Source organism: Lactuca virosa, chromosome 3, assembly GCF_052849685.1.
Source record: "Lactuca virosa cultivar CGN04683 chromosome 3, Lactuca_virosa_CGN04683_v6, whole genome shotgun sequence".
In the NCBI taxonomy this organism is placed as follows: Eukaryota; Viridiplantae; Streptophyta; class Magnoliopsida; order Asterales; family Asteraceae; genus Lactuca; species Lactuca virosa.
The window spans coordinates 337,804,488-337,828,244 of record NC_136428.1 but is presented as its reverse complement, the minus strand read 5'-3'; the positions used below and the strand labels follow the sequence as shown (position 1 = coordinate 337,828,244).

General features: G+C 39.1%; 1 pseudogene; it reads left to right on the top strand.

Moving 5' to 3' along the window:
- Nucleotides 1-1,098: 1,098 nt before the first annotated feature.
- On the top strand, nt 1,099-5,519 carry LOC145164798 (uncharacterized; annotated as a pseudogene).
- Nucleotides 5,520-23,757: the final 18,238 nt, after the last annotated feature.

The following is a 23,757-nucleotide window of genomic DNA, read 5'->3' as shown; positions in this document are numbered from 1 at the left end:
AGTCTTTACAGAATATTATGATATGACACCATAATATTCTTTAATCACATAGATCATTTATATAATTTATTTTTACTTTTTAAACGAGTCAAAGTCATAGAAATTTAGTGATTAATACTTTATGCTTAAGTGCTATTTGATGTGTTTACTTAATAAGTTGTTTTAGGTTTAAGTAATGTTTTGAAAGCAAAACATAAGTTGTTTTAGGTTTAAGTAATGTTTTGAAAGCAAAACATTAGAGAAAAAGAAATTATTTTCTTGTTGCAAAATGTGAAATTGCTTCTTTAAATTATTTATAATATTTTCAACTTTGGTGAATGTCAAATTGCCAACTAAGTTGATTAAATTATTTTACATTAACTAATAAATTTGCTTAATGAACGACATTTTGCATTACATGTAATTTACATTTGATATTTTTATGTGACTTTCTTTTTACGAAAATAAAATGTTGCATGTTGATTATTTGTAAAATACATCATGTTTGTCATAAATTTCAAAGTTCATTTTTTATTTGCTTAAAATGAAACATTAAGCATTTGACTTTATTTGAATTTTTGTTGTAAAAGTAAAGTATATTTTTTTTATCTTATTTGTTGCAACTTGCAAATTATACAAATAAATCAAAAACACATCCAGGCCAAGGGCTGACCCGACCCCGCCCTATACCCGGATTTTGACCAAACACGGTCTAATAAAAGAACGAGGTCGAGCATACGATTTCTTCGTTTCTCTTGTAAAGGCGAATCCAGCCGAAGCTCGCAGTTGAAGATAGTTATGGTGCTTACTTCTTTTATCATCTCACTTTCCCTAAACAAATTCAAAGGCACCTTAGCTATTCATTCCCCCATCCTTTCATTCAGAAATTCTTCATCATTTTTACAATTATGCAACGGAATATTTGCACCCAAAACGATTTCAGATCGTTCTCATTCAACGGCTTCTTCCATCCAACAAACAATGGTTAATTATCATTGATCTATGAGTGAGAAGATTACTAGCCTCGATGATGTCCTCCAACTGTTCGATGAAATGACATAGAGGCAACCTCTGCCTTTAGTTGTTAAATTCACCCAATTGTTGCAAGTTGTTACCAAAATGAAACACTATTCTTGTTCGATTGAACTTTTTAAACAAATGAATCTCCTTGGGTTCCTGTTGATGCGTACACTATTAGCATTGTGATCAAGTGTTGCTGCCAAATGCACCGCACGAGTGAAGGATTTGCAGTCTTAGGCTATGGCTTCAAACTGGATATATTACCGAATGTCTGCACCTTTAGCACACTCTTAAATGGACTCGTCCTAGAAGATAGAGTCCTCAAAGCTGAAAGATTATTCAAGACACTGATCAAAGAAGGAATGTGTGAACCTGATGCAATTATGTACACCACTATGATTAAAGGGCTTTGTAAATTTAGCAATAATGATACTGCCATTGCATTGCTTAAGCTAATGGAGGGAAGAGGTTGCAAACCTGATGTGTTCACATATAGCACTATCATTGATAGTCTTTTCAAAGACAAGTGGTCGATGATGCTTTAAACCTCTTCAAAGAAATGGTCTTCCACAAACACATCCTTCCTAATGTTGTCACTTACAATTCTTTGATTCATGGCCTTTGTAACTTATGCTGTTGGGATGAGGTCTCTAAATTGCTCAAAGAGATGGAGGACGAAAGGATCTCTCTCAATGTTCAGACGTATAATATATTAGTTGATGCAGTTTGCAAGGAAGGTAAGGTGAAGGATGCAAATTGTATTATCAACTTAATGATTGAAAGAGGGATTGATCCTAATGTAGTGAATTACAATTCACTTATTGATGGGTATTGTTTGCGAGGTGAAATGAGCAAAGCAAAGGAAATTTTAAATTTGATGGGATCTTAAGGACTGGTGCCTAATGTTGTTACTTATAGTAGTTTATTGAATGGGTATTGCAAGAAACTGAAGATAGAAGAAGCCATGTATTTGTTTCATGAAATAACTAAAAAAGGTATGCAACCGAATGTGATCACTTACAACACCTTGCTAAATTTGGATATTGTTGTATACAATATACTAATTGATGGTGCAAGTAAAAATGGGAAGTTTGATATTGCAAGGAAGCTTTTCAATGAGTTAAGGGTTAGAGGTTTGCAACCTAATGTTTGGACATACAATGTGATGATCAGTGGTTTTTGTGAGGAAGGTTTAGTGACTGAAGCAAAAGAGTTTTTTTTAAGATGGAAAAGAGAGGTTGCTCACCAGATGATGTGACTTACCGTGTTCTTCTACAAGGAATTTTAAAGTATGTTCATCATGATTCGGTTGAGATGCTTTTACAGGAAATGGAAGGAAGAGGTTTTTCACTTGATACTTCAACTGTATCAATGTTACTTGATCATATAAAAGCTAGATCTTTAGATGCTTCTTTGCTTAAGCTGATTGGTAAGCTTGTGCCAAAGGAAGAAGTGGATGCTCCTTGTTTTAGAGTGTAAATGTCTTCTTGGTTTTCTAAAACGTATGGTTTTGGCCATATTTGGTTTTCAGTTGTTTTTGTTTACTTCTCTTTCTTTGCAGATATCAAGTTACCATTATTTTGACCTGTTCTTTACTGTAATTTTTTTACTTTTTCCATTTTATGTCACATTAATGTGTCACTTAACATTAATATATGCAGCCTTTTATGTAATCTTTTAATATTAACTCGTTGTTCACTTATTATCATCAACTTTTTCTCTATACAACAAGTCTTCAGTTTTGAATTCGATTTAAACCTATATACCTTGAGATCATTATAGCAGAACTAAAATGTCATATATATATTAATAGCCATTTGGCCTTGGAGTTATTGATCATTTGTTGGATCCTTTTCAAATGGTGCAAGAAACATTGGATGCATGATTGTTACATACATCTTAAAGCATACTTTTAATATTCGCTTAAAATTACAATTTTCCATCGTGAGATGTCAGATTCATTGCACTTCTTATTTGTTTTTAATTACACATGATGGTTTTTGCATTCGGAAGGCAATGAAGATTAAAAAAACAAAAATCATGTTGGTGATGCTCACCAAGCTGTGTAACAAGCAACATGTCATGTGTGAGTGGTGAAGTGTCTGTGTCTTCCTGCTTGGTTGAAAACACATTGTTACACTTCATGGTAGTTTTAAAGGTAGAAAATAAGTAGAAGTATAGTTGCTGTAATAAACGAGTGATTGAGGGGTATTTTGGTCATTCTCTTAAGCCCCGTTTGATAGACATATTTCCAAATCCAAATAGATCTTTCTGGCTGAATGGACCGGAAAGACTGTTTTATATGCACAAAAAAATAGGTCTTTCCCGATAAGATATGTCTTTTCCAGAAAGCTCCAAAATCATATCTTTCTGGCTGAATAGGCTGGAAAGACAATTGTACCCCAAACTCTGCCCCTTTCTTTCTTGGATTATTAATTTTTTTTAAATAATTTTTAAAAAAAATTTATTGGATTATTCTATATTAATAAATATTATTTTTAATATATAATATTTATGTATTAATTAATACTGTTTTATTGGATTATTAATTTCTTTTAAATAACTCTTTTTTTTTTCTTTTTATGGATTAATTCTTTTTATTGGATTATTATATATTAATAAATATTATTTATAAATATATAATATTTATATATTAATAAATATTACTTTATTGGATTATTAATTTCTTTTAGTTAATTTTTTTTGAATTCATTTTTATTGGATTAATTCTTTTTTTAGACAACACCACCATCATCCTAATATATTTCAAAAAAAAACATCCGTCCCACCACTATATGACATAAACCGGGTCAAGAATCACATGTTGAGTTATAAAAAAAATTAAAATTGCTAGAAAGAATAACAGTGTAACATCAACTTGAAAAAAAATAAACTAAAAACAACTTAATCGATATTCTATTTCGATTTTTAAATGATTATTGTGTAATTTTAATTTTGTATGACAATTTGTATGTTTTTATAATTATTTAACAATTTTATCTATCACAGTATAGAATAGTAGGGTAATATTGTCATTTTTCATCATTGAACACAGTCAATCAGATGTATAATCAAACAACATAGTTTATTTTCCAGTCAGAAAACTTTCTCATACAGCATTTTCCCAGACAACACTTTCCCGGACAGAAACTATCAAACGGGACCTTAGTTAGGTCGGTCTAAATGAGAGTATTAATAGGAGATCGATGTTAGGGAGCGAGTATTTTTGGATAGTATTATGTGAGTAATCATTTAGGAGAGATCCTGACCTCTCGAAAGTCAAGGGAAGTCTTTATTAATGTCTTTTGTTTCAATCATTAGTAAGTAATCAAGCTGGTGTTACGTTGTTATTCTTTCTAGCAATCAAGTTGATGTTACGTTGTTATTCTTTAAAACTATTAGATATTTAAAATTTAAGGAAACAATAAACTAACAAATTGAGAATTAAATATTAGTTTTCTACAAGAGAAATTAAATATCCTCCTATTTTTTGTTCCTACAAATACTTCTACACAATTAAATAGTGACATGTGTAACATTTAATGCTCATTTAATGAAATTTAATGATATTTCATTGTACTAATATGACACATGTCATCATTTAATTGGGTAGGAGAATTTGTAGAAAAAATAGGAGGATATTTAATTTCTCTTTCTACAATTTAAGCAAAACCAATAAATCAAAAGGCCGTCCACGTGAGGCTGCCGACCCGACCAGACCCATACATTAATTGACAAGCGGGTCTCACGGTCTCACCAAGGTCCAACCCATAAACTGGTTTTTCACCAATGAAAACGAAGCTGATAACATAATTTTCTGATTCAAAGTCTCTCATTCACGGTGAATATCCAAGTAGTTAAAGCTCGATTTCACTTGAAGATGGTTATAATGTTTACGACGAAACCAAAAAACCTTGTTTATTTTATCGTCTCTCATCCCCTCAATAAATTCAAAGCTACCTTCGCTACTCATTCCCCACTCCTTCCATTCAGACATCCTTCATCATTTTTACAATCAGGAACCGGAACCCTTACCGCCAAAACCATTTCAGCTCCAATTTCATTCAACGTCTTTTTCCAATGGTTAAACACTAGCTAATCATCCTCGATCTGTGAGTGAGAAGATTACTAACCTTGATGATGACCTCTAACTGTTTGATGAAATGACACAGAGACAACCTCTGCCTTCAGTTGTTAAATTCAACCAGTTGTTGCAAACTGTTGCCAAAATGAAGCATTATTCTTGTTCTATTGAACTTTTTAAACAAATGAATGTCGTTCGTGTTCCTGTTGATGTGTGTACTATTAACATTGTAATAAAGTGTTGTTGCCAAATGCACTGCACGAGTGAAGGATTTGCAGTTTTGGTCTATGGATTCAAACATGCTATATTACCAGATCTCCGCACCTTTAGCAATCTCTTAAATGGACTTGTTCTCGAAGATAGAATCCTCAGTGCAGAAAAATTATTCAAGAAGCTGATCAAAGAAGGACTTTGTGAGCCTAATGCAATTATGTAAAACATTATGATTAAAGGGCTTTGGAGATTTGGTAATAATGATACGGCCATTGCAAAGCCCTTTAATCATTAAAGAATAAATGGCTTTGAAGTTATTTACAACACTACATTTATAATCCAAAAAGTTGTTGTGCAAAAGGTTGTTTATGGTTCAAAAATACAAGATATAAAAGTTTATATTATAATAAATGCTTTGATCCAAAGTAAAATGATGCAAAATTTTATGATTTATAATTGCAAGATCGACTTGAGGTGGAAACATTTATTCGACTGTCTATCAATTCCTTATTGTGTACGATTGGCATGCGCAAAGCAAATGGCGAGGATAACAGAGATCTTGTGAGGCGGAGCGGTGCAGGGGAACAGTCTAGAATGAGTACCTAGATGCTTAGTAGTGGTTCTGAGGAACCGATGGGGCGGGTGTATAGATACTCTTGAGGAATAGAGTTCTTGTGACGTAAGGTCTTGAGAGGACGACTTGAAACAAATACGGGTGTGAGTGGAATGTAGTATAGGACCCGTACTACTGAAAGTTTTGGATCCGTACGCGGCTCAAAGAGGAATCTTAGGGAACTAAGGAACTTGCAGGAGTGTGTAACTGTTCATGTATGTGCTTTATCCTGTTCTGATGGTTTTCTTGATTCAGTCTCAATCTTAGGCTCCAACGACCCCGAGAGGCCGAGTGCCAGTGATGATGAGATCTGTAGGATCGTTTTCGCCGAGCTAGCCGCAAAAATCAAAGCGGTTATACCAGAGATGTTTGGGTCTATTAAGACCACACTGATTGAGACTGTAGACAAGCACTATGTCACCATCACTGAGGTTGCTTTTCCACAGCCACCGCAACCGTTGTTGTTGCGAGACCGCAAGGGGGTGATTTGTTATGGTACCGAGAATTCAACAACACGAAGCCACCAGAGTTTGATGGGACCCAGGACCCGATTGTCGCGATGAGATGGATTTTTGATGTTGAGAGTTTTTTTTACACTTGCTCCTGTACGGAGACTTTCAGGGTTCGTTTCGTGCTGAACCTACTTCGCTTGGGGGCAAAGGATTGGTGGAAATTTATGACGGCTGACTATTCTCTTGCAAAACGTTTTGCAGTGACATGGGAAAAATTTACTGAGATTTTAAGGGATGAGTTCATACCAGTGGTTAAGAGAGAGAGGTTGGCCCAGGAGTTCCTGTCTCTCAAGTAGAAGACAGAGACGGTGACTGAGATCACTAGGATGTTCCATGAGAGGGCCTTGTTTTCCCCTGAGCACATGTCGACGGAGCAGGAATGTGTGAGTCGGTATCTGAGTATTATGAGGAGGGATATCCGCAAGTTTGTGGTGAACAATTCGTATCGGACATTGGTTGAGCTGTTGACCAATGCCAGGAGGAGGAAGATCGAGATGGAGACCTAGGTGAGAGAAGAAAGGGAGATTCAGGGTAGAGATAGGAGACCATTGCGGTCGCAGTCGGCGCCTAAGCGGTTCAAGCCCACTGACTAGAAAGCTGTAGGCTAGAAGGGCCACACTTGTAGCAAGTGCGGCAAGGGTCACGAAGGACCATGTCGGTCAGGGACTATTTGCTACATGTGTGGCAAGGAGGGGCATATAGCGATGCATTTCCCCAAGTGATTTCGGATTTGCTTCAATTGCAACCAGACGAGTTACTTGAGGGCCGAGTATCCTCAGCTTGCATCCAAGACAGTTCAGCCTCCGGCCCCCGCGACCTTGCATATTACCAATGCCCGAAAAGGGAGGGCCGAGGCTCCGAGGGCTCGAGGGAGAGTATTTCAGTTGACAACAGAGGAGGCCATAGCAGCACCAGACGTCGTGGATGGTATGTGTTCTTTATTTATTTCTATTGATTTAGTTATGTTTTCTTATAATATTGCTAATGTTAGGTACTTTCCTTGTGAAATTTGTACCTACCCTAGTGTTGTTTGACTCGGGTATGAGTCGGTATTTTGTGTAATCATCCTTTTGTCATGGTTTTAGTATTGATTGGGAGGCCTTGAGTAGGCCACTGAGGGTCTATATACCTGATGAGCATCCGTTCTCTGGCACAGACGACTATCGTGTCACACCCCCAAACCAGACGGCGGAAACGTCCGGGGGTGGAGGACTTCAATTGTAGTATCACAACACATGCATCATAGTAATCAAAGTACAAACAACCATTGTATTTAAAAAGTATAAGTATTTACATGTGTTCAATCATTGTATATTGAACCAAAATAGTTATACAAAAGAAGATATGACTCAACATAGCTCCATCTTCTCAAAAACCTCGGGGAGTACCTGTGTATTATTTCCCTGAGAATACAAGTAATTTGAAAAGAGAGTATCAACATAAAGTTGAGTGAGTGCATAAGTGTTTATGTTTGAAAGAGTATCTCTGTATCTTGTATATGTAAACTATTCCAGAAAATCCTATATTTTCTGTTGTATATGAAAAGTAGTTTTATTCCCATAAAACCGTTTTCTTTGTATCAATGTTTTGTATTTGTATTCCTTTATGAAAAATTTGTAACTGAGAGTGTGCCTGGCTCCACCAGCTGTTATTGGAAACTGTATTGAACCATTGTAGTATGTATTATGTAAACTGGTACTTTGAAGGTGTACTTTCGTTTAGTTGTTTATACATTAACGTATTGTTAATATCTTTTTAATGAGTTATTATAACCATACTATGACGGATGGCCTGAAACAAAAGCTTTGTGCGCGTTTAAACTGTTGATAACAATTGCCACTCATTGGCGTGTATGCCTGACTGGAGCTAGCAGCCTGAGTGCGGGGTTGTCAATCCCGATATAGATCTACACACAACTTGTTTCGATCCCCAGGCTAGAGATTCTAGTTATAATGTCAGGACTTTACCTTGGTTGTCTAAAATGAATTAAACAACCTGAATTGAATGTCTCATAAAAAGCATATAAACGTTATATGTATATTAGTTATGAAAACTCAATCATTCTGAAATAAATGATTGACATTATGTTCTTGAATTAGTATTCTGAACATGTATTTGATAAGTGTAAACACTTGATTTGTTCTGAATCAAAACCCTTGTTTCTTGTAAAAACAGTGTGTTCTAGTATGTTGGAATCATGAATTATTGTTCTATGTATCATAAATTATACCTATTATAATTTATATGTACTTTCAGAATCGGTATTTGATTGTTTTTAGCATGTAACCCCTTGCTCAACATGTTACAAAGGTATTTGAACCGATGAAATAACTTTTATATTTATATGCATACACAATTTTATATATAAGTAAAATTTAAACGACACTCGGACAAATAACCGGTACTATAAGCCCACATCCAAACAAGGAAAAGGACCCATAATGAGTTATCAGTCCTAAGCCTTTTAAATCTTATTTATATACATATATATATATATATATATATATATATATATATATATATATATATATATATATATATACAAATATGAATTTTGGGGAAAAATATAAGATTATAAAAGAGTTTAATGTTTTGAGTATTTTTGATGATTTAATGTCGTTTCATCATGATTTGAAATCATGATTTTATAACACAAAGTTCTTGTGTTATTCTTGTATTCCCCCCCCCCCCCCCCTTAAAATAGTAGAAATTATGAAAATACGGGGGGTATGAACTCACATGATAGGTGGTGATTCGGACAGCGTTTCGTTTCCCGGAAAGGAGTTTATTTGACGAAAAACCGGCTTAAATCGGGCAGAGTTTCGACTGGAGAGAGGTTAACTTCTCGCGAATCTCGAGGCTTCGAGGCTTGCTTAGGGTTTGAAATAAGATACCGGGGCTTTGGGGGTTGTTTGTAAGCTTAAGGAAGTGAAAGGAGTGAAAAAGGGTGAAAAGAGGTGAAAGAAATGCATAAAATCCGAGAGATCTCGCACCCTTTATATATGGTGCAAGGGTGCAGGTCCAAAGGTGAGTCAGCAACACGCGTCGTCAGCAGCGAGGTCCAAGGGGCGAGGCTCGGACAGGTGGCTCGGAGGTGGTGGCTTCGGACTGGACCGGACTTCAGTCCAATGGGAAGAGGGCATGTGTCCGAGGGGGTGTCCGGGGGTGTCTCCTGCGAGGGTGTCAGAAGGTAAGTGGACCGCGGACTTGGTCGAATCAAAAGGCGCCACGCGAGACTTTGGTCCAATCAGCAGACGACACGTGGAAGCCTCGCATGCGAGGGTGATGTGGTCGAAGGTCAGCCTTGCGAAATTGCCCGGTTTTCAATATTTCTTGATTTTTGTGCCAAAAACTTGCGAAAATCATAACTTTCGCATACGAGCTCCGTTTTTGACGTTCTTTATATGCACGCGTAGGTAAAATTATACTCTACGACTTTCGTTTAGACTTCGTCGGCTAGGTTTGACTTTATTTTTAATATTATTATTTTTAACAGACCGGGACAGGAAATCCGTTAAAAATTCATAACTTCTTCATCCGACGTCCGTTTTTGTCTGTCTTTTTACCGTTGTACTACTATTGACGAGACCTTCAATTCTCGTTTAGGTTGTGTCGGCTAAAAATCACTCGATCCTTATTTCGAGTTTTTAGCTGTACACTGCTATACTGAAACTTAGAAAAATCGTAACTTCCTCATACGAAGTCAGATTTTGCGGTTATTTTTATGAAAGTTCTCGGTTTAACATAAACTAAAACTTTCATTTAGATTGTTAAGGCTAAAAAGCCTTTTATTGAAAATTCAATTTTTACACTGAATAGTGTTTTGCCGGTTTTGTCGCGGATCTTCGATTGGTCATAACTTCTTCGTCATAACTCGGATTTTAGTGTTCTTTATGTTTTTGGAAACCTTGTTACAATCTCTATCACTTGGTTCATCCCAATCGAGATTGTTTAATAATTTATTTTTGAGGGTCAATTATGTAAATATACACAGTATGCTAAAATTTATCTTTATTTTTTTAAAAAGAAATACAAATTGACCTACATTATTACATAGGTTTGAAATAACGGTTTGTTACATTATCCCCTCGTTAGAGAGAATTTCGTCCTGAAATTAGCATTACAAATAGACTAGGGAAAAAGACGTGGATATTTCTGTTGCATTTGATCCTCCCGTTCCCAAGTGAATTCAGGTCCCCGTTTTGCATTCCGGCGAACCTTCACTATCAGGATACGACTTTGTTTGGTTTTCTTAACTTCCCCGTCTAGAATCTCTACGGGTTCTTCCACAAAGTTGAGGCTCTCGTTTAACTCGATTTCCTCGAGTGGGATTACAAGAGTCTCATCGGATAGACAATTTTCAAGTTCGAAACGTGGAAGGTAGGATGAATGTTATTTAGTTCTTGGGGTAGTCGAAGTTTGTAAGCTACAGGACCGATTCTAGCAAGAATTTAGAATGGTCCTATGTACCTTGGATTCAATTTGTCATGCTTTCCAAAGCGTATCATGCCCTGCCAGGGTGAGACCTTTAACAAGACGCGGTCACCAACCTGGAATTCCAAGGCTTTTCTCCTTTTGTCAGCGTAGATTTTCTGTCTATCTCTGGAAGCTTTAAGTCGCTCCCAAATTTGTACGATTTTCTCGGTAGTTTCTCGAATAATTTCCGGACCAGTGAGAGCACTGTCAGGAGTTTGACCTCTAGCCAGCTGTGTATCACCCACTTCAGCCTAGCACAGAGGGGATCTGCACTTGCGGCCATAGAGGGCTTCGAATGGAGCAACCTTTATGCTAGTGTGATAACTATTGTTATAAGAGAATTCAACAAGGGGTAAATGAATATCCCATGCTTTTCCAAAGTCTATCACGCAAGCTCGCAACATGTCTTCTAATGTTTGAATCGTCCTCTCACTTTGTCCGTCGGTTTGTGGATGGTAGGCTGTACTCATGTCCAGCCTGGTTCCCAGAGAGTTTTGTAAAGACTGCCAGAAATGAGAAGTGAACCTACTATCACGGTCCGAAATAATAGATATTGGTACACCATGAAGTCTAACAATATCCCTGAGGTAAGTTCTGGTTAGCTTCTCCATCTTGTCGGCTTCTTTTATTGGCAAGAAGTGTGCGGATTTGGTTAATCTGTCGACGATTACCCAAATAGTATCATAACCACCCGAAGTCTTGGGTAATTTGGTTATGAAATCCATTGTAATCCGCTCCCACTTCCATTCAGGGATTTCAGGTTGTTGTAATAAACCTGAAGGTTTCTGGTACTCTACCTTGACTTTGGCACAAGTAAGGCACTTGCCCACAAAGGTAGCGATTTCGGCCTTCATGTTAGGCCACCAGTATAGTTTCTTAAGGTCCAGATACATCTTGTCTGAACCTGGATGAATGGAGTATCGGGTTTTGTGTGCTTCATTCATAACCACGTCTCTGTAACCACCGAACTTTGGTGTCCAGATCCGGTTCATGAAATAATAGACTCCATCATCCTTGATTTCAAAGTTCTTATCCATTCCTCTAAGAGTTTCACCTGCCACGTTTTCTGCTTTCAAGGCTTCAAGTTGAGCTTCTTTGATCTGTGTGGACAGATGTGAATGGATTGTCATGGTCAACGACTTTACTCGGCGTCCCGAGTATTCTTTTCTGATAAGGGCATCAACTACTATGTTTGCTTTACCAGGGTGATAAAGAATTTCACATTCGTAGTCGTTCAGTAGCTCCACCCATCGCCGTTGTCTCATGTTCAGCTCTTTTTGATCGAAGATATGCTGGAGAATTTTATGGTCCGTGAATATTGTGCATTTCGTGCCATATAGGTAATGTCTCCAGATCTTCAGAGCAAACACCACCGCTCCTAGCTCAAGGTCGTGTGTTGTATAGTTGACTTCATGCGTCTTAAGTTGTCTTGAGGCGTAGGAGATAACCTTTCTTCTTTGCATAAGTACACACCCAAGCCCTTGATTTGAAGCATCACAGTACACTACAAAGTCTTCTGTCCCTTCAGGTAGAGACAAAATCGGTGCACTACACAAGGCTTGTTTGAGTGTTTGGAATGCTGTTTCTTGCTTCTCTCCCCAACTAAAAGTTACACCCTTTTGCGTCAGGGTGGTAAGCGGTTTAGCGATTCGGGAGAAATTTTGGATGAATCTGCGATAGTAGCCAGCAAGACCTAAGAATTGACGGATTTATGTAGGTGTTTTGGGTACTGACCAGTTTTCAATTGCCTTGATTTTGGAAGGGTCCACGTGTATTCCTTCTGAACTGACCACATGACCTAGGAATTCAACCTTCCTAATCCAAAACTCGCACTTTGAAAACTTCGCATAGAGTTTTTCTGTCCTAAGGGTTTGTAATACTTGACGAAGATGTTGGCCATGTTCTTCTTTGCTTCTTGAGTAGATAAGGATGTCGTCAATGAAGACTATGACGAATTTATCCAGGAATGGACGACACACTCTGTTCATTAGGTCTATGAACACAGCAGGTGCATTCGTCAATCCGAATGGCATCACTATAAACTCGTAATGACCATAACGAGTTCTAAACGCGGTCTTGGGAATGTCTTCCTCCAAAATCCGTAACTGGTGATACCTGGATCTTAAGTGTATTTCCGAGAAGTAGTTCGCACCTTGAAGTTGGTCGAACAGATCGTCAATGCGAGGCAGAGGATATCGATTCTTGATGGTAAGTTTATTCAGCTCGCGGTAGTCTATGCACATGCGAATGATCTATCATTCTTCTTTACGAACAAAAACGGTGCTCCCCAAGGTAAGAAGCTTGGTCTTATGAAACTTTTGCTAAGGAGTTCGTTAAGCTAGCTGGATAGTTCTTGCATTTCAGAAGGTGCAAGACGATAGGGGGATTTGGCTACAGGGGTAGCTCCAGGGATTAAGTCGATTCGGAATTCGACTTGTCGTTCGGGAGGTACTCCTGGAAGATCATCGGGAAAGATATCGGGAAAGTTGCAAACCTCTGGAATGCTCGCGATATCTTTCACTTCTTGCTTTTTGTCTACGACGTGAGCTAAGAATGCACAGTACTCCTTGCGAAGGTATTTATGTGCCTTGATGCAAGAAATGATCTGAAGGTTCGTTCCGGGTTTGTCGCCATAGATAATAAGAGTTTCATTAGTTGGTAAGTTCAAACGAATAGCTCTTTCATAACATAGGATGTCGGCATGGTTAGGGCACAACCAATCCATACCTATTATGATGTCAAAACTTTTGATAGAGACTGGCATAAGGTCTATTAGGAAAGACAAGTCATTCAAGGTAAGGATACATCCTATGTATATATCGTTGGTGGATTCGGATTTCCCGTTAGCCATTTCTACTGTAAAAGTTTCATTTAGTGGTTGGGAGTTTTGATTTAGTAGATGTTTAAAATTATGGCTCACGAAGCTCCTCTCAGCACCACAATCAAATAGAATGCATGCATAAGTATTGTTGAGAAGGAACGTACCCGTGACCACTGCAGGGTCTGCCACCGCTTCTTCATGACCCAGTGCTAGAATCCTCCCAACTCCACCGGCATTTCCAGCTTTTGGACAATCTTTCTTGAAATTCCCCACATCACCGCATTGGTAGCATGCTCGGCCTACTCCAGCGGCAGGTACTTGGTTAAGTGGTTGGGGTGGTATTCTACAGAATCGGGCAGTATGCCCTTTCCTGTTGCAGTTACGGCAATGCATTTCTTGGCAATTTCCGTTGTGGTGAAAATTGCACTTGTTGCATGTAGGGAGGGTACCAGCATAGGGCTTAGTTGGTGCAAGGTTATTAGGGACACCAGTAGGTATGGTAGCAGGTACAGTAGTAGCATGGACTGCCACTACTTGTTGCTTCTTTGAAGGTTCCAGAGGAGATTTGCCCTTCCTCTTGTTCCAAACCTTCTTGTTGTTGTTGTTGTTGTTCTCCTTAGGTTGTTCTGGAGCAGTTACCACATAATTTTGACAATTTTTGTGGTCAATAAGTGATTGTGCCAATTCCTTGGCACAGTCAAAGGTGACAGGTCTAGAGGCAATGACACTTGCATGTATCTGGGGCGATAGTCCCCAAATATACCTTTCGATCTTTTTGCTCTCCAGAGCAACCATTTCAGGACACAGAATCGCCAAGTCACAGAACCGATTCGTGTAAGTGGTTATGTCTGCACCAACCATGATAAGACCCCAGAACTCCTACTCAAGTTTTTGAATTTCCCCGCGCGAACAGTATTCCCGCATCAGCATGGCTTTTAAGTTCTCCCAGCTCATCGAATTAGCCACTACCAAAGTTAGTGACTTAACATGGCCGTTCCACCATGTTAGGGCCCTATCTGAAAAAGTACAGGCAGCAAATTTAACTTTGCTACCCTCCGGACAGGAGCAAATTTCAAAGATTGCTTCTGTCTTTTCAATCCATTGCCTTAAAACCATCACACCTCCAGTTCCATTAAAGGTCCTGGGTTTGGCGTTCGAGAAGTCTTTATAAGTGCACTCTCGCGAGTGCTCATGACCCTTGCCATGGTTAGAAGGACGTGCACCAGCTCCCGACCCACTAGCACCAAAAGTATTAATATGAACCATGGCAGCCGCTACAGCCGCCGTGACCGCCGCTTGAAACGTAGCGGGGTCGAATTGACGATGTGGTGGTGGTGTCGGTGCTTCATTGACATGTCTTGGATTTCTACGAGGAGGCATCTCTTGCTATAAAAGTCAATAGATAAAAGATGGTAAGATATCAAGAATGAATATGAATTTGATATCTCTGAACGAAACACTTAACTCAACGTGAAACTTGTAAAGGATTGGAAATAGAAATCTATTGCAAAAACTACTTGCAATAGGATGATATGAATTTGAGTGGTTATTTTTCAAAGAGTATGAATGTACATGTCGACTGTATTGGTATATTAAGTGTATGTAATCTGGAACACTTGACTTTAAAGCAGGTCTATAATATACCACAATACTGAGAAAGTGTTGACATCAAACCGACCTACCGAAAATAAAATTTTCGCGGTCGTATTGAAAGCATGAAAAATAACACTGGAACATTTCTGTGATCCAAAACTTTGGAATAGGATGTTTATGAGAATTGTACTAACTCTTGTTGAAGTAAAGTACTTATTGTTTTATTGATACTCGGTTTCGTACATATCATGAAAAGTAGTATATACATTCGATATCGAAAGTAGAAAGTAGAAGTAGTGCGAACACTACTTGCGGCGGTTGCTACGACGGTTGTTGGGTTCCGATTCGTCTTGTGCTTTCACGCGCCTTTCTTGGGCAGCTTGATACTCCCTCAATTCTCTTATCTCTGATTCAGCAGCATTAAGTTGCCTTTGAAGGGCTTCATTATGGTGTTGGGTGTCATCATGCATTTCATCAAGACGAAGGATATCTGCAGTGTTCGCATGTGCAACCGTATTCACTTCTAGGATTCGATTAATCGAAATCCTTGATTGATCGAATTGTCGGGCTATTCGGTTTACTATAACTGAAAGAGCTATATCAGCTGTTCCTCCTCTAGAGACGTTATAGAAACCTCGTGCCATTCCGTAAGGAGGGCGTTGGCCGTCTTGTCGACCCCAATGGTTTATCTATTGGCCCCACTCGGGAATGGGTTCTGCTTCATCTTGCCTCAAGGGACGCTCCCCAGGGTTGCAGACTTGTGGCTCTGTATCCATACCACTTGATTCGCTACCCTCAAAGGGTTCTTCATCTGCGTCTGAGATCCAGCCTGCATTTTGTGGATTACAGGGGTCCCCCGGTAAATACTGTTCAGCCATAGGTTCTGTATTAGAAGTAAGGTTAGTAAAATACTCTCCGTAGTATTTTAATCTTTGTGTTCTGTTCTATAGTTCTTCTGAATATGTATGGTAAGTTTTAGACATGTCGCAACACTACTATCACTCCCAAACACATGTTGGTCATATCTCAAATCAATATAGTTGATCAGGCTATATTAATTCCAGATATGATTACATAACTTCCCAGGTTTGACTATAATGTTCAACATCCAAATACTTTTAAGTTCTTATGACTGTGATACTGTACTTGTAGGTATGAGTGTTAGTATACTTCTTATAAAAATACTTAAATCTTTAAAAAGTATACTTGTAGTCAGAGCTCCTAGCCCCGATGTATTTATAGTTTGTATATCTTTTATGGATTGATAAACTGAGTTCACTATAAACAATACTCTGATACCAATCTGTCACACCCCCAAACCAGACGGCGGAAACGTGCAGGGGTGGAGGACTTCAATTTTAGTATCACAACACATGCATCATAGTAATCAAAGTACAAACAACCATTGTATTTAAAAAGTATAAGTATTTACATGTGTTCAATCATTGTATATTGAACCAAAATAGTTATACAAAAGAAGATATGACTCAACATAGCTCCATCTTCTCAAAAACCTCAGGGAGTACCTGTGTATTATTTCCCTGAGAATACAAGTAATTTGAAAAGAGAGTATCAACATAAAGTTGAGTGAGTGCATAAGTGTTTATGTTTGAAAGAGTATCTCTATATCTTGTATATGTAAACTGTTCCAGAAAATCCTATATTTTCTGTTGTATATGAAAAGTAGTTTTATTCCCATAAAACCGTTTCTTTGTATCAATGTTTTGTATTTGTATTCCTTTATGAAAAACTTGTAACTGAGAGTGTGCCTGGCTCCACCAGCTGTTATTGAAAACTGTATTGAACCATTGCAGTATGTATTCTGTAAACTGGTACTTTGAAGGTGTACTTTCGTTTAGTTGTTTATACATTAACGTATTGTTAATATCTTTTTAATGAGTTATTATAACCATACTATGACGGATGGCCTGAAACAAACGCTTTGTGGGCGTTTAAATTGTTGATAACAATTGCTACTCATTGGCGTGTATGCCTGACTGTAGCTAGCAGCCTGAGTGCGGGGTTGTCAATCACGATATAGATCTACACACAACTTGTTTCGATCCCTGGACTGGAGATTCTGGTTATAATGTCAGGACTTTACCTTGGTTGTCTAAAATGAATTAAACAACCTGAATTGAATGTCCCATAAAAAGCATATAAACGTTACATGTATATTAGTTATGAAAACCCAATCATTCTGAAATAAATGATTGACAATATGTTCTTGAATTAGTATTCCGAACATGTATTTGATAAGTGTAAACCCTTGATTTGTTCTGAATCAAAACCCTTGTTTCTTGAAAAACAGTGTGTTCTAGTATGCTTGAATCATGAATTATTGTTCTATGTATCATAAATTATACCTATTATAATTTATATGTATTTTCAGAATCGGTATTTGACTGTTTTTAGCATGTAACCCCTTGCTCAACATGTTACAAAGGTATTTGAACTGATGAAATAACTTTTATATTTATATACATACAAAATATTATATATAAGTAAAATTTAAACGACACTCGGACAAATAACCGGTACTATAAGCCCACATCCAAACAAGGAAAAGGACCCAGAATGAGTTATTAGTCCTAAGCCTTTTAAATCTTATTATATATATATATATATATATATATATATATATATATATATATATATATATATATATATATATATATATATATATATACAAATATGAATTTTGGGGAAAAATATAAGATTATAAAAGAGTTTAATGTTTTGAGTATTTTTGATGATTTAATGTCGTTTCATCATGATTTGAAATCATGATTTTATAACACAAAGTTCTTGTGTTATGCTTGTATCCCCCCCCCCCCCCTTAAAACAGTAGAAATTATGAAAATATGGGGGTATAAACTCACATGATAGGTGGTGATTCGGACAGCGTTTCGTTTCCCGGAAAGGAGTTTATTTGACGAAAAACCGGCTTAAATCGGGCAGAGTTTCGACTGGAGAGAGGTTAACTTCTCGGGAATCTCGGGGCTTCGAGGCTTGCTTAGGGTTTGAAATAAGATACTGGGGCTTTGGGGGTTGTTTTTAAGATTAAGGAAGTGAAAGGAGTGAAAAAGGGTGAAAAGAGGTGAAAGAAATGCATAAAATCCGAGAGATCTCGCACCCTTTATATAGGGTGCGAGGGTGCAGGTCCGAAGGTGAGTCAACAACACGCGTTGTCAGCAGCGAGGTCCATGGGGCGAGGCTCGGACAGGTGGCTCGGAGGTGGTGGCTTCGGACTGGACCGGACTTCGTTCCAATAGGAAGAGGGCATGTGTCCGAGGGGGTGTCTGAGGGGTGTCCGGGGGTGTCTCCTGCGAGGGTGTCAGAAGGTAAGTGGACCGCGGACTTGGTCGAATCAGAAGGTGCCACGCGAGACTTCGGTCCAATATGCAGTCGAAACGTGGAAGCCTCGCATGCGAGGGTGACGTGGCCGAAGGTCAGCCTTGCGAAGTTGCCCGGTTTTCAATATTTCTTGATTTTTGTGCCAAAAACTTGCGAAAATCATAACTTTCGCATACGAGTTCCGTTTTTGACGTTTTTTATATGCACGCGTAGGTAAAATTATACTCTACGAGTTTTCGTTTAGACTTCGTCGGCTAGTTTTGACTTTATTTTTAATATTATTATTTTTAACAGACCGGGACAGGAAATCCGTTAAAAATTCATAACTTCTTTATCCGACGTCCGTTTTTGTCTGTCTTTTTACCGTTGTACTACTATTGACGAGATCTTCAATTCTCGTTTAGGTTGTGTTGGCTAAAAATCACTCGATCCTTATTTCGAGTTTTTAGCTGTACACTGCTATACTGAAACTTAGAAAAATCGTAACTTCCTCATACGAAGTCAGATTTTGCCGTTCTTTTTATGAAAGTTCTCGGTTTAACATAAAATACAACTTTCATTTAGATTGTTAAGGCTAAAAAGCCTTTTATTGAAAATTCAGTTTTGACACTGAACAATGTTTTGCCGGTTTTGTCGCGGATCTTCGATTGTTAAGGTTTTGCCGGTTTTGTCGCGGATCTTCGAAAATATACACAGTATGCTAATATTTCTCTTTATTATTTTAAAAAGAAATACAAATTGACCTACATTATTACATAGGGTTGAAATAACGGTTTGTTACATATCGGGGCTGTGTACTGGAGATTTTTGGTGTTTGGTATCCGATAGATCTTATCCCTATTTACGATGGGAGATGTCTGTGTTATTGCGGGTTTGGACCGGTTGAGCCGGTTTGGGGCTCTGATCGACTGTGAGCATCAATTGGTGACGGTTCGAGATCTTATTGGGGGAGTGCTTACCATTTACGGCGAGGGAGTGTTTGCAGCATGGCTGTATGGGATATCTGGCATATGTGGTGGATACTCGGGTTGATGAGAACAAATATGTTTCCATTTCATATGTTCCAATTATGCGTGATTTCCCCGATATTATTCCAAAGGAGTTACCAGGCGTGCCTCCGGAGAGGCAGGTAGAGTTTCGGATCGATCTAATCCATGATGCGGTGCCTATCACCAAGGCACTGTATCACCTTGCACCACCCAAGATGCAGGAGTTATCCTTTCAACTTTAGGAGCTATTAGGAAAGGAGTTTATTTGGACAAACAGTTCACCATGGGGAGCACCGATGCTCTTTGTCAAGAGGAATGATAGTTCACACCGGATGTGCATTGATTACCAAGAGTTGAACAAGCTGACGGTGAAGAACAGTTATCCGTTGCCGAGGATTGATGATCTATTCGATCAGTTCCAGGGAGCATCTTGGTTTTCCAAGATTTATCTAAGGTCTAGCTACCATCAAATGAAGGTGTAAGAGGATGATATTCAGAAGACGACCTTCCAAACTGGTTATGGGAATTACGAGTTCGTGGTAATGCCTTTTGGACTCACCAACGCACCGGTGGAATTCATGGATCTTATGAACCGGGTATGTAGGCCCATGTTGGACCGGTTAGTGATGTCTTCATTGACGACATCTTGGTCTATTCGAAGACCGGAGAGCAGCATGAGGAACATTTGTGCGGGGTTCTTGGGGTTTTGAGGATGGAGAGGCTATATACCAAGTTCTCCAAATGTGAGTTCTGGTTGCGCAAGGTTCAGTTTTTAAGACACCTCGTCAATCAGAACTGTATGGTTGTTGACCCAGCCAAGATAGAGGTGGTGATGTGGTGAGAAGTGTCAAAGTCTCAGTCTGAGATTTGGAGTTTTCTCGGTTTGGCAGGATATTATCAGAGATTAATTTGAGATTTCTCCAAGATTATAGTTCCTCTCACTAAGTTGACAAGGAAGGATGTGGTGTTTAGATGGGGTCCTGAATTGCAGTCGTCATTTGATACTCTTTGGCAGAGACTTTGTGAGGCACCAATACTTTCCCTCCCCGTGGGAGTTGAGGACTTTGTGGTTTATTGTGATGCATCCATTTCGGGATTAGGTGTTATGTTGATGCAGAGGGGGCATGTGATTGCATACGCTTTGAGGCAGCTGAAGCCTCATGAGGCGAAGTATCCCAACCATGATTTGGAATTGGGGGCGGTGGTTTTCGCTCTCAATATTTGGCACCACTATCTTTATAGAGTTCGGTGTATCATCTATACGGACCATAAGAGACTGGGATATCTTATGGATCAGCCTAACCTGAACATGAGGCAGAGGAGATGGCTTGATGTAGTAAATGATTATAATTGTGAGATTCTGTATCACCTAGGCAAGGCCAATGTAGTGGCCGACGCATTGAGCTGGAGGACGTTCGGTACCCCGATTCAGGATGTGTGTTTCAGGATGATTGTGATGACTCCAGTCTTGGAAATGATCAAAGAAGCATAATATATGGCCATAAAGGAAGAGAATCGGAAGACTGAACATGTGGTCGGTCAGGTTTCATCCTTTGATATCGAAAGTAGGGGCTATTGACTCTTTATGGACGGTTTTGGGTACCGTATTCGGGTAGGGCTCGACGGGTGTTGATGGAGGAGGACCTTAAGTCGAGATTTTCCATTAATCCAGGGGCTACCAAGATGTATCTTGACCTGAATCATAGTTATTGATGGTTGTGTAGGAAGAGGGATGTAGCATGGTTTGTAGAGCGATGCTTGACCTGCCGGAAGGTCAAGGCCGAGCAGCAGCGCCCTCACGACAAGTTGTAGCCTTTGGAGGTTCCATTGTGGAAGTGGGAGCAGATCACGATGGATTTCATTACAAAATTGCCAAAGACTGCAAAGGATTTTCATGCTATATGGGTGATAGTTTATCGTTTAACGAAGAGTGCTCACTTATTAGCCATAAGTGAGATCTCTTTTGCAGAGAAACTAACCAAAATTTATGTTCGAGAAGTGGTGGATCGGCATGGGGTGCCGACTTCTATTGTGTCGGATCGGGATGTTCGTTTTACTTCCATATTTTGGAAGAGGTTTCACGAAGAACTAGGCAAATGATTGTATTTCAATACCGCCTATCATCCGCAGACTGACGGGCAGAGTGAGCAGACTATCCAGACGCTTGAGGATATGTTACGGGCTTGCATCCTTGATTTCGTAGAGAGCTGGGACTCTTACCTCCCTTTGGCTGAGTTTTCTTACAAAAAAAGCCATCATGCCAACATTGGCATGCCTCCCTTTGAGCTTCTATATGGGAGGAGGTGTCGGACTCCTATTTTTTGGGGCGAGGTCGGGCAGAGAGTCATGGGGAGTAATAAGATAGTGCTCAAGACGATCGAGCTTATTCAGCAAGTCAGACAGAGATTTCTAACAACCCATAGTCGCCAGAAGAGTTATGTGGATCGGCGACACTCTAAGTTGGAGTTTCAGGTTGGAGATTTGGTGCTCCTGAAGGTATCACCCTAGAATGGTGTTATCCGCTTCAAGAAGTGGGGCAAGCTAGGCCCCAGGTTTATTGGCCCTTTTAGAGTGTTAGCCCGTGTGGGAAAGGTGGCGTACCGGTTGGAGCTACCTGAACAGTTGAGTCAGATTCATGACACCTTCCATGTTTCCCAGTTGAGGAGGTGTGTAGTTGATGAGACAGTTGTGATTCCCTTGGAGAAGATTTAGGTCGATGATCGTCTGAATTACATCGAGAGACCAGTGGCGATTCTGGATAGGAAGGTGAAGACCTTGAGGAACAAGATAATGAACCTGGTCAAGGTTCAGAGGCAACACCGGAAGGGCTCATAGTGGACTTGGGAGCTTGGGGCTGAAATGCTTAAGAATTACCCTGATTTGTTCACTGAGGCTGACTTCGAGGGTTAAGTCTGATTCTATTGGGGGAGAATTGTAACACCCGTTGCCAGGTAATTTCCTTTTTCAGTCCTTGTGTTTTAAAAGTTTGCATAAAAGGCCCTTACGTGGGGCATACAAAGTTGTACGCCGGGCGTAAGTCAACAACTTTGGGCAGGTCAATATTTGAGTATGTTAGGCGTACATATGAGTACGTCGGGCGTACTCGTGTTGTCACCAAAACCCTAATCTTTTGGGTTGTGGAGACTATTTCGCATCATAAACCTCATCGACCTTCTTATGACCAGCCTCCATATCCTCCAGACCCTAAAATCAAACCCTAGCTTGTGTATGAGAGATTTAATGCTTGAAAAGTGATTCTTGAGTGTTTTGTGTTAGAAGGAAGATCATTCAAGAGGTGGTGGTGCATTTTATCTTGTAGATCCATAATCTTCATCTCCTTGTGCAACTTTTCAAGGTAAAAAGTTCAAACCTTGGTACTTATGTTGTTAGATCTTGTTTTGCATGGTTTTATTTTTCTTTTGTCTCAAGACTTGGATCCTTGAGAGTATGGAGTACTCCAAGGCTATTGAGTTGTCCTTTCAGAGGTCTTAGAGTGTTTTGATTCATAAAAATGCTAGCTTGACCTTCTCCTTTCTCTCATGCAAGTGTTTTGGAGCTTTTGGTGATGTTGTAGTTAGGCTTTTTAAGTTTAAGCTCTCTTTAGCCATGCAAAGGCTTAAAGACAGAGACTTTATGGATTAGGACGTTCTTTAGGGGCCAGATCTGAGTTTGGAATGAATGTCTTAACGATTAAGACATTAATAAGGAAGTGTTGAGATTTACTTACGTACGCTGAGCGTAAGCCTAGCTAAGACCAACATAGCCAGATTCGAGCTCGTCCCCCCTTCCTTACATTCTATGCCCCATGTAGAGTGAGTACGTCGGGCGTACTGTTCATGGGTTGACCGTTGACTTTCGTTGACTTTGAACACTCGTGTCTTAGGTGGATTGTTAGGGGTTTTGTATGGGCAAAACGGTCTTTTGCTCTAAGTGTGGACTAGACTTGTCTTGGGCTTAGTAGTGTGTGTGGGAAATACCTTAATTATTAATTAAGTTTAATTGGTGTATTTAATTAGGTGGAGTCTAGTTTCGGCAGTTCGGGTGTGATTTCTATCAGTCATCGGTACCAGGTGACTCTCCTCACTTATTCTTATATGTGT